Genomic DNA, 10,268 nt, shown 5'->3' on the forward strand with positions numbered 1-10,268 from the left:
ATTTTTCAACTATGTGGTTCTGAAGTTATTTTTGTTCAGATAGGAGGATAGAGCATAGAGCTTGAATTATAAATGTGCATATTTAAACATAGGATATGTGAACCTCAGTTTGTTCTCTGGCCTCAGGCTCAGTAAATGTCAGAGGAAGATATATATACTCAGAAGTCATACACACACACACACACACACACACACACACACATGAGGTTCCCTGGTGGTTCAGACTATAAAGAATCTGCCTGCAGTGCAGGAGACCTGGGTTAAATCCCTGGATCAGGAAGGTCCCCTGAAGAAAGGAATGCAACCCATTCCAGTATTCTTGCCTGGAAAATCCCATGGACAGAGGAGCCTGGCAGGCTATAGTCCATGGGGTTCAAAGAGTCAGACACAATGAGAGATTAACACACACACATATATTTATACACATATGTTCACATATGTGTGTTTATATTTTTGTACAAATATTAATATATAATGTATATTATTCTGCACCTTCTTTTTTAACAATAAATCTTAAAAGATTTTCATATAACTCCTTTTTAAGAATTATATGAATACAAGGTATTCTGTATGGGTAAAACAAATCTAGTTTGCTCCTTTAGATATTATGGTTGTTTCTCAGTCTTCTAAGTACAAATCCATTTACATTTATCTTTGGATATATCTTCAAGTGTATCTAGAAGACTAAATCTTGTAAATGGAGTCAAAGACTATGCATGTAAATTGTGATGGATCTGGCTAAATTGCTTTCCAATGAGATTATACCAATTTATATTTCCACCAAAAATGTGACATCATCTAATAAAATTTAATAAAATGTGTTGAACTGGACATTTCAGAGGTGGTTCATGTGTAGGTTACAAGTTGATTTCCTCTTTTTCAAATATTCCATGGGTTCCTGGTCCCTTCCTGTTTCCTCTTCTTTTTTCTGCCTTTCTTTTGTCCAACCCAGTTGTGTGAGGACTTTTTCTTGTCTTTTTAGGTGTCCAAATTCCTCTAATAGTGTTCAACAGTTGCTCTTCGAAAATTACTCCATTTATAAATGTACTGTTTTATATATATATTTGGCAGCATGTGGGGTCTAGTTTCCTGACCAGGTACTGAACCTGGACCCAGAGAATTGGGAGTGCAAAGTCTTAGTCCCTGGACTACCAGGGTAGTCCCTGTATTCCTACTCTTGATGCATTTGTGGGGAGAAGCAAACTCCACATTCTACTAATCCCCCACCTTGACTCTTTTCTTCTCAGATAAATATTTAAATGAAGATAAGAATGATTGAATATTTCATCAGTGAACTTTAAAAAAAAAAGTATGTCTGATGGAAAAGAAAATGCAACAACATGAATTTATAAAGTAAAAAAAGATAAGTTTTTCTTTAATCACTTTATTTTCTGTATGGGAAAAACTCTTTATCTAAGGACAAAACCCTTTTCTGCTGCATGTGTACTTTCTTGCATCACTACAATTGCCACTACTTATGCCCTTCTGAAACATGCAGGCACATTCTCCACTTCCGTCAATACTGAACCTAGAACAAAACAAAAAGATGCACTCTTTATTGACTGAACTTCATGAGAAACAGTAAAGCATAACCTAAAATATGCAGTGCAAACTCTGGTGACTATGTTTCAACACGTGGGATGTGGAAGGAATAGAGGAAGTGAAATAAGCCACATTTCTTTTCTTATCCAATTTTTACCTCCAAACTTTACCTGTGATGGTGAGAAGAAAGGGTTATGAGGGTTCAGTTCAGTTCAGTCGCTCAGTCGTGTCCGACTCTTTGTGACCCCATGAATCACAGCATGCCAGGCCTCCCTGTCCATCACCAGCTCCCAGAGTTCACTCAAACTCATGTCCATCGAGTTGGTGATGCCATCCAGACATCTTATCCTCTGTCATCCTCTTTTCCTCCTGTCCCCAATCTCTCCCAGCATCAGAGTCTTTTCCAATGAGTCAACTCTTCACATGAGGTGGCCAAAGGACTGGAGTTTCAGCTTTAGCATCATTCCTACCAAAGAACACCCAGGACTGATCGCCTTCAGAATGGACTGGTTGGATCTCCTTGCAGTCCAAGGGACTCTCAAGTGTCTTCTCCAAGACCACAGCTCAAAAGCATCGATTCTTCCGCGCTCAGCTTTCTTCACAGTCCAACTCTCGCATCCATACATGACCACGGGAAAAACCAGAGCCTTGACTAGACGGACCTTTGTTGGCAAAGTAATGTCTCTGCTTTTGAATATGCTATCTAGGTTGGTCATAACTCCTTCCAAGGAATAAGAGTCTTTTAATTTCATGGCTGCAATCACCATCTGCAGTGATTTTGGAGCCCCCCAAAATAAACTCTGACACTGTTTCCACTGTTTCCCCATCTATTTGCCATGAAATGCTGGGACCAGATGCCATGATCTTAGTTTTCTGAATGTTGAACTTTAAGCCAACTTTTTCACTCTCCTCTTTCACTTTCATCAACAGGCTTTTTAGTTCCTCTTCACTTTGTGCCATAAGGGTGGTGTCATCTGTATATCTGAGGTTATTGTTATTTCTCCCGGCAATCTTGATTCCAGCTTGTTATGAGGGTGGTCAACACTATAACAAAGGTCCATAGATGAGTGAACTATGTCATGGTGAAGTAGGTATTTCTTGCTGGATAGGTTATGACACATAAATAATTATAAATAAAATATCTTGAAAGGGTTTGCTAAATTCCTATTTTGGGTCATATATAAAGAAAGGAAGTTGAGAGTTCAAAATAAGGAAAAGAAAAATAGAGTGGATAGTTATGATGATTCCTGGTATATAATTTCTGTTAATTAAAATGCTTTCAGCAATTGGGGAGTTACTTTGTGACACTGGTGTCAATTCCTAACTTCTAGTGTAACTTGAAATTTTCATCTGCCTGTTTCCAAAATGTATGCGATTTCTTTTCCTATGCATTCTTTGGTGTTGAGAGCTCAATCATTGTCATAGGCTGAATTATGTACCCCCTTCTTCAAATTTATATATTGAGGACCTCACTGCTCATAGCTCAGAATGCAATTATCTTAGGAGATCAAGTGTTTTAAAATGTTGGTTAAGTTAAAAAGGGGTCTTTACAGGGGGCCCTACTCCAGTATGGCTGATCTCATAAGAAGAAGAAATCTGGGCACAGATAGGCAAGTGCACAGGGAAGACCATGCGAAGACACAGAGGAGAAGATGGCCCAGGAGAGAGGCCTCAGAAGAAATCAACCCTGCCAAACCTTTATCTGAGACTTCTAGTTTCCATAACTATTATTTAAGCCAGTGAGTCTGTGGTATTTATTACAGTAGCCTTAGCAAACTATTGCACCAATTTTAACCAACTTAGTTTTACTTCTCTCTCATCTTTTTTTTCTAGTGGAGCTATATATAATACACGATATCTTCTCTCAAGAAAATTCCATAATTGTTAAGTTTGGTAGTCAGAAAGTTTATGTTATACTTTGTCATATATTTTTCAAAGTTGAAAACATAATAATTGGCTATATTATTGGGCTCAAATCATTGCATGTGTATTTTTACCCCAAATTGGATATAAACACAGTGATGACAGAAATTTCTCTAAATTTAGCAACTCCTGTTTCTCTGTTATGTCATACACATTCTATCATGTCTAGCACCAAATGCCACTGGACTGAGACAGCATCTGTCTTTAATAGGTGCTCAGTAAATTGTAGCTAGTGCCCCCTCTCTATGGGGAAATCAGTATCCTTCCAATTCCTTTCTCCTCCATGAAGTTGGAGAAGATCTTAAATATTTCAAGAACAGAAGTGAAGTCTACAGGTACAATCAGTTCTTCAAGCTTAGGAACACAGAGAAAGTCTAGATTTTCAATGGTCAATGGAAGCAAACATTTTGCCTTTATCACTTAATTTTCTTCCATTTCAGGCCACCAGTGGGTGTAGTAAGTGTAGGTTTGAGTAAACTTTCTAAAATTCCCATGCCAATGAGAATTCAAAGCAATAGTAAACAAACAAACAAAAGGCAAAGCCCTGAGAATAAGGCAAGGTTCATACACGTTGGATTTTCATTTTATCTAGAATAAAAGAAATCTTTGTGGCTCACGAGTGGTATAGTCCATCTCAATGTGTAGAAATAAATACTGGTATCTGACCTTTGCCCAAGACCATATATTTGTCTGAAGCTTCTCTTTGGCATTTAATTTGTTGAGGGTCCTTTTTGGGAGATGGTGTGGAGGAAAATATGGAGGTGGCTAATCATAGATTTCTGCTTCCCTGGTGGCTCAGCAGTAAAGAATCTGTCTGTAATGCAGGAAATCCAGGTTTAATCCCTGGGTTGGGAAGATCCCCTGGAGAAGGAAATGGTGACCCCCTCCAATATTCTTGCCCGGGAAATCCCATGGGCAGAGGAGCCTGGCAGGCTGCAGTCCGTGGGGTTGCAAAAGAGTCAGGCACAACTAAACAAACAAGAACAATTATAGATTCAGAGTTCTTACCATCCTTAACACATTTATGAACAAATACATGCTATTAATGCTTACCAGTTGCTGAATACATCTCCATTTGTCCATATCCAGAGTTTGCTTGTGCTGTCCATTTTCAGTCCAATCCAATAGCAGGAGGGTCCCAGATAGGGCGTCAGAGATTCCTTTCACAAAATACAGAGTGCTCTCCTAGTTTTCTCATTCTTATTACCTCCAATGCTATGGTCATTTTGAGCCCACTACCCTCTTGCTAGAGTTATTGCAACAGCCTAATAACATACACTCTGCTTTTATATTTGTAATTCATGGGCACATTACATTTAAAAGAAAATGATTGTTTTAAAACTTAAGTCAAATTATGTCATACTCTTTATTTTTCATTTTCTGCAATATCTCCTAATTCTAGTTTTAAAAAGCCTACAAGACCTAGATGATCCCTATCCCACACTCACATTCTCATGTTGGGTACATTGACTGGCTGCCTCTTTTCTGTTCATTGAATTTTCCAGGCAAGTCTTACCTTAACATTCATATTCTCGCTATTTCCTTTTCTGGGAAGTTTGTCTCCCAGATATTCCCTTGACCAACTAACTCCCCTATGTACATTAAATTTTGCTCAAGTGTTATCACTGAGTTGACTATCTTACTTGCAGTCTACCCACTGAAAACACTCATAAAATCCTCTCAACTTACAATTTTTTGCATAAAAGTTACTAACTTGCAACATACTATATAATTTATGTTTATTATGATTATTTTTTATTCCTTGTCTCTTCCTATGTGATTTAACCTCTATAAAGACAAAGATCTTTGACTGTCTCATTGACTGATCTATCACACACTTGAAGTATACATGTTACAGAGTAGCTACTCAGTAAATTAAATGGAATATATACTGTGAAGGAGACATCTAACCACTTCATTCTTGGAGTTGAATATTGCCAGAGATCCAGAGTGAGCCGTGCATTTTGTCTGGCCATCCATCCAAGTTTTTTCACGTTCAGATTGAAAGAAGCAATTATTATTGATTCGGTTCCAGCTTTGTGGACATATAATTGCATCCTCAGAGCATGTCTTGTTGTTGAAGATCACTGGATTTTTAGCTAAAATTAACACAGTAATTGAGGGGGGAAAATGAAGAAAGTGTAAGAAAATGAAAGAGTTTCACCTTCACTGTAAAAGATTCTCATATGTTTCAGACTGAGAAAATATGTTATTTCCATGTTCAATTCAAATGATTTAACTGACGTAATTCAGGAAAGTTAAAGGTCAAGAACAGAGCATAAAACAAATCATCACTGAAGAATGCAGATCTATGCATACTTTAAAATGGTAATAAAAAACAGACTTTCAGAAACTCAATCTTCTTTGGACATCTTTCCTCCCATTTTTTTTTTTCCATACTACTGGTATTTTCTTTATTTACCAGTTTTCTTCCCTGTAATTTACTGTGATGGCTGGGACATATCTCATGATAAATAAGGTATTTCTCCCTGTTGTTAATCTCAGAGACTTGGCTCCCTATTGCTGACTTAAGTGAGACTAGATTGTCTTTAAAAAACAGCATCTCTCATTAAAATTGTTCCTTTACCCTTAAACTCAAAACAATGGAGAGGAAAAAATGTTGAAATCTTACTAACATCCACTTTTTACTCTCCAACTTACTGCCACTAGGTAGATAAAATTACTCATGAAAGTGAAACAACCTTCAGAGAAACTAGGTTTAATGAAAAGGACACCTCTAACCCCAGCTGAAAGAAATGACTGGCTCACACTCAATACTCTGAATTTGAAAACCCTCAAACTGTGTAATAAACCAGCAGTGTGGGACTATACATATGAGTCCTGGTATAAAAGTCAAGTGGAAAAACTCAGGTCACCAATATTAATTTCTTAATGATTTTAAAATGTCAAGTTCAAATAAACATCTTGTTCAAAAATTAAGTATTTGGCTCAGAACTTGGGTCACCAGAAAGCCATGTTTTCTAATTCAGTCACTAATTTGTTCATTCATTCAACAATTATCATTTGAGCTTCCACCATGTGCTAGATAAACTTTTGTAGCTTTAGAAGTACAACTCTATAAATAAGATACAAAAATCCTTCTCCTTAATGGGACTTACATGTCTAGTAAACTATACTGCTGCTGCTACTGCTGCTAAGTCACTTCAGTCGTGTCCGACTCTGTGCAACCCGATAGATGGCAGCCCACCAGGCTCCCCCGTCCCTGGGATTCTCCAGGCAAGAATACTGGAGTGGGTTGCCATTTCCTTCTCCAATGCATGAAAGTGGAAAGTGAAAATTGAAAGTGAAGTCGCTCAGTCGTGTCCGACCCTCAGCGACCCCATGGACTGCAGCCTTCCAGGCTCCTCCATCCATGGGATTTCCCAGGCAGCAGTACTGGAGTGGGGTGCCATTGCCTTCTCCAAGTAAACTATACTAGTTTGTCATAAAATGCATCAGAGTAAAGGGGAAATTAAAAGACACTTGCTCCTTAGAAGAAAAGTTATGACAGCATATTAAAAAGCAGAGATATTACTTTGCCAACAAAGTTCTGTCTAGTCAAAGCTATAGCTTTTCCAGTGGTCACATATGGATGTGAGAGTTGGGCCATAAAGAAAGCTGAGCACTGAAGAATTGATGCTTTTGAATTGTGGTGTTGGAGAAGACTCTTGAGAGTCCCTTGGATTGCAAGGAGATCCAACCAGTCAATCCTAAAGGAATCAGTCCTGAATATTCATTGGAAGGAATGATGCTGAAGCTGAAGCCCCAATATTTTGGCCACCTGATGAGAAGAACTGACTCCTTGAAAAAGACCCTGATGCTGGGGAAGATTGAAGGTGGGAAGAGAAGGGGACGACAGAAGATGAGACGGTTGGATGGCATCACTGACTCGATAGACATAAGTGTGACTAAGCTCCAGGAGTTGGTGATAGACAGGGAAGCCTGGCATGCTGCAGTCCATGGGGTCATAAAGAGTCAGATATGACTGAGTGACTGAACTGAACTAAACTGTAAGATTGGAAGCAAATATATGGACTTGACAGTGAAGATGTGGAAAAACTCCCTAAAGGTTTGGAGAGGAAGGATAAAGTATACAACAATCATCTATGGAAGTAAGAGAATTAATGCACTCAGTTCAGTTCAGTAGCTCAGTCGTGTCTGACTCTTTGCGACCCCATGAATTGCAGCACGCCAGGCCTCCCTGTCCATCATCAGCACCCGGAGTTCACTCAGACTCATGTCCATCAAGTCGGTGATGCCATCCAGCTATCTCATCCTCTGTCATCCCCTTCTCTTCCTTCCCCCAATCCCTCCCAGCATCAGGGTCTTTTCCCATGAGTCAACTCTTTGCATCAGGTGGCCAAAGTATTGGAGTTTCAGCTTCAGCATCAGTCCTTCCAATGAACACCCAGGACTGATCTTCTTTAGGATGGACTAGGGGAATGTAATATAATTGCTAGACCCCAACCCATTTATTTTTAACTCTATCCTAATTGCACCTGGTATGATTCTCTGATGCTAATGTGTTTTTTTTTTTTTCTCCTCAAAGGCAAGCTCACTGATAAATGCCTACTTGATCTCCTGATTCAGCACAAAGATTCCTCCCATCACAAAGTCTCACTTGACTACTAGCGAAGTGAAGTGAAAATCACTCAGTAGTGTCTGACTCTTTGCAACTCTGTGGACTATAGAGTTAATAGAATTCTCTAGGCCAGAATACTGGAGTGGGTAGCCATTCCCTTCTCCAGGTGATATCCCCAACCCAGGTATTGGCGAATTCTTTACCAGCTGGGCCTCAAGGGAAGCCCAAGAATACTGGAGTGGGTAGTCTATCCCTTCTCCAGAAGATCTTCCTGACCCAGGAATTGAACTGGGGTCCCCTGCATTGCAGGAGGATTCTTTACCAACTGAGCTATCAGGGAAGCCCAATTACTAGAGGTAGACTTATAATCTCTTCTTCTGCTTCAAACTGAATGTACTTCTACTTAGTAGTTATTTTATCATGGCTCAGGCAGTAAAGAATCTGCCTGCCAGTGCAGGAGAACCACGTTCAATCCCTGGGTCAGGAAGATCCCCTGGAGAAGGAAATGGCAACCCACTCCAGTATTCTTACCTAGAAAATCCCATGGATAGAGGAAGCTGGGCAGCTACAGTCCATGGGATTGTAAGAGTCAGACACGACTGAGCAACTGACTCTTTTTTCTTATCATGTTTACATGCTTTTTTCTTCAATTAATAATGAATTCCTTCCAGGGCAGAAAAATCTACATTTTTTTTTTCATTTTGGTATCATCATATGCCTGAAATTCAAGAGATATTTATTAAAAGAATGTTCATTCTAGAAGACAAAGCAGAGTAACTAATTTTGAAGAAAAATTAGATGGCTCTGGTAGGGAGAATATTTTCTGAGTCCAGTTGTTCAGTGAAGGGGAAGGAAAAGCTAGTCACTGGTATAACCAAATCAATATTAATACAATCAATATATTTTTAGCAGCAATTGCTTACTCACATTTTTGAGGAAATCCTAACACTGCCCAAAGAAGAAAGGCGATACCTCCACAAATCATACTTGACATGATTAGCATTTTCTTTGTTACTATACCTGTGGAAAACATGTCACTGTTTATCTTGTAAAGAAAAGCGAACAAGTAAAGAAACAAAAGGCCCAAATAATTTTTCCCCTCTATCTTCTCTACATGCTATAGTTCACAACCCAGTAATTAACACTTAGGAAAATGAGGAAAGGCACAAATATCTAATTTGCAGCAGCAGTAGTCTCAAAAGTGCTTTGGCTCTACTTTTTGGTGCCGTTTCTGAGAATTATGTTACTCAATCTTCTATCTGGACTCCAGACAAGAAAAACAGGTTTCTCCTGGTGCTTTTTAATGAAATACTGCCTTTTCCAAGAGATAGGGGTTAATCTGGTGGAGAAGGGTAGATCCACAATTTCTCTGACGTCTTTGCTTTCTTTGTAAAGATTGTTTCTACTTAAGGGTCAGATTACATATGATATAAACCAAAATTCTGAGGATGCAAGGTGGGATCAAGAAAGGATGCTCAGTTCCTGTATCCGAGGACAACTTCTGTCTTCCCTCTTACCTGGCCTTTTGATCCTCTGCTCCACAACCTTCCTATTCTCAATCCTTTCACTCTCCATCTCAGACACTCTTGGAGAAGGCTCTTTGACAGTCATAGTGGGTGGAATAATCCTGGGGATGAACTGATAATTATATCTGATCCTCACTGCAGGAAATCAAGAAGCCAGTTTTCTCTGGGAAGCGGGCAGAAGAAAGATTCAGCTGGAAACAGTGCAGAAATCTAGCATCCTCCACTCAATCTCGGGACCGGACTTCAGGCAGATGCCCCCTTGGCTGGCGCGTATCATGTGTCCTTTTCTTTTATGTTTTCATGAACCTAAGTAGTAACGGCTGCCAGGCGATTACCAACCGGTACCTTAGCTGCAGCGGCGGTGGATCAGCAGCCTGGGATTGGCTGGAGCACAGTGACAACTCTGAGAATTTCATATCTGATTGGCTCCTTACCTCTCACCAGGTAACTACTCAAAGCAGAGCCCGGAAAAGCCACTGTGATCCAGTTTTGGCTTCTTTATATAGTCTCCCGAAAATCTCAAATCTGAGACAATTTTACATGGTGGGCTTACAGTCCATGGGGTCATAAAGAATCGGACAGGACTGAAGTGACTGAGCACGCACACACGCACTTCAGAAGGAGTGTTTAAAAGTTTCACATATAAACAAGAAAAGGTTAAAACATGAGGTTTGTAATGAATATTACAAATAGAT

At 39.4% G+C, this 10,268-nt stretch overlaps 1 long non-coding RNA gene across 1 annotated transcript; it reads right to left on the minus strand.

Moving 5' to 3' along the window:
- Nucleotides 1-1,248: 1,248 nt before the first annotated feature.
- Nucleotides 1,249-9,855, minus strand: LOC120858836. Its single transcript, XR_005719950.1, has 3 exons — nucleotides 9,565-9,855; nucleotides 4,519-4,625; nucleotides 1,249-1,528 (listed from the first exon to the last, which is right to left on the minus strand). It is a non-coding gene; the product is annotated as an uncharacterized LOC120858836 (long non-coding RNA).
- Between the last annotated feature and the right edge of the window lie 413 nt (nucleotides 9,856-10,268).

The sequence above is a fragment of the Oryx dammah genome, unplaced genomic scaffold, assembly GCF_014754425.2.
Source record: "Oryx dammah isolate SB20612 unplaced genomic scaffold, SCBI_Odam_1.1 HiC_scaffold_29, whole genome shotgun sequence".
In the NCBI taxonomy this organism is placed as follows: domain Eukaryota; kingdom Metazoa; phylum Chordata; class Mammalia; order Artiodactyla; family Bovidae; genus Oryx; species Oryx dammah.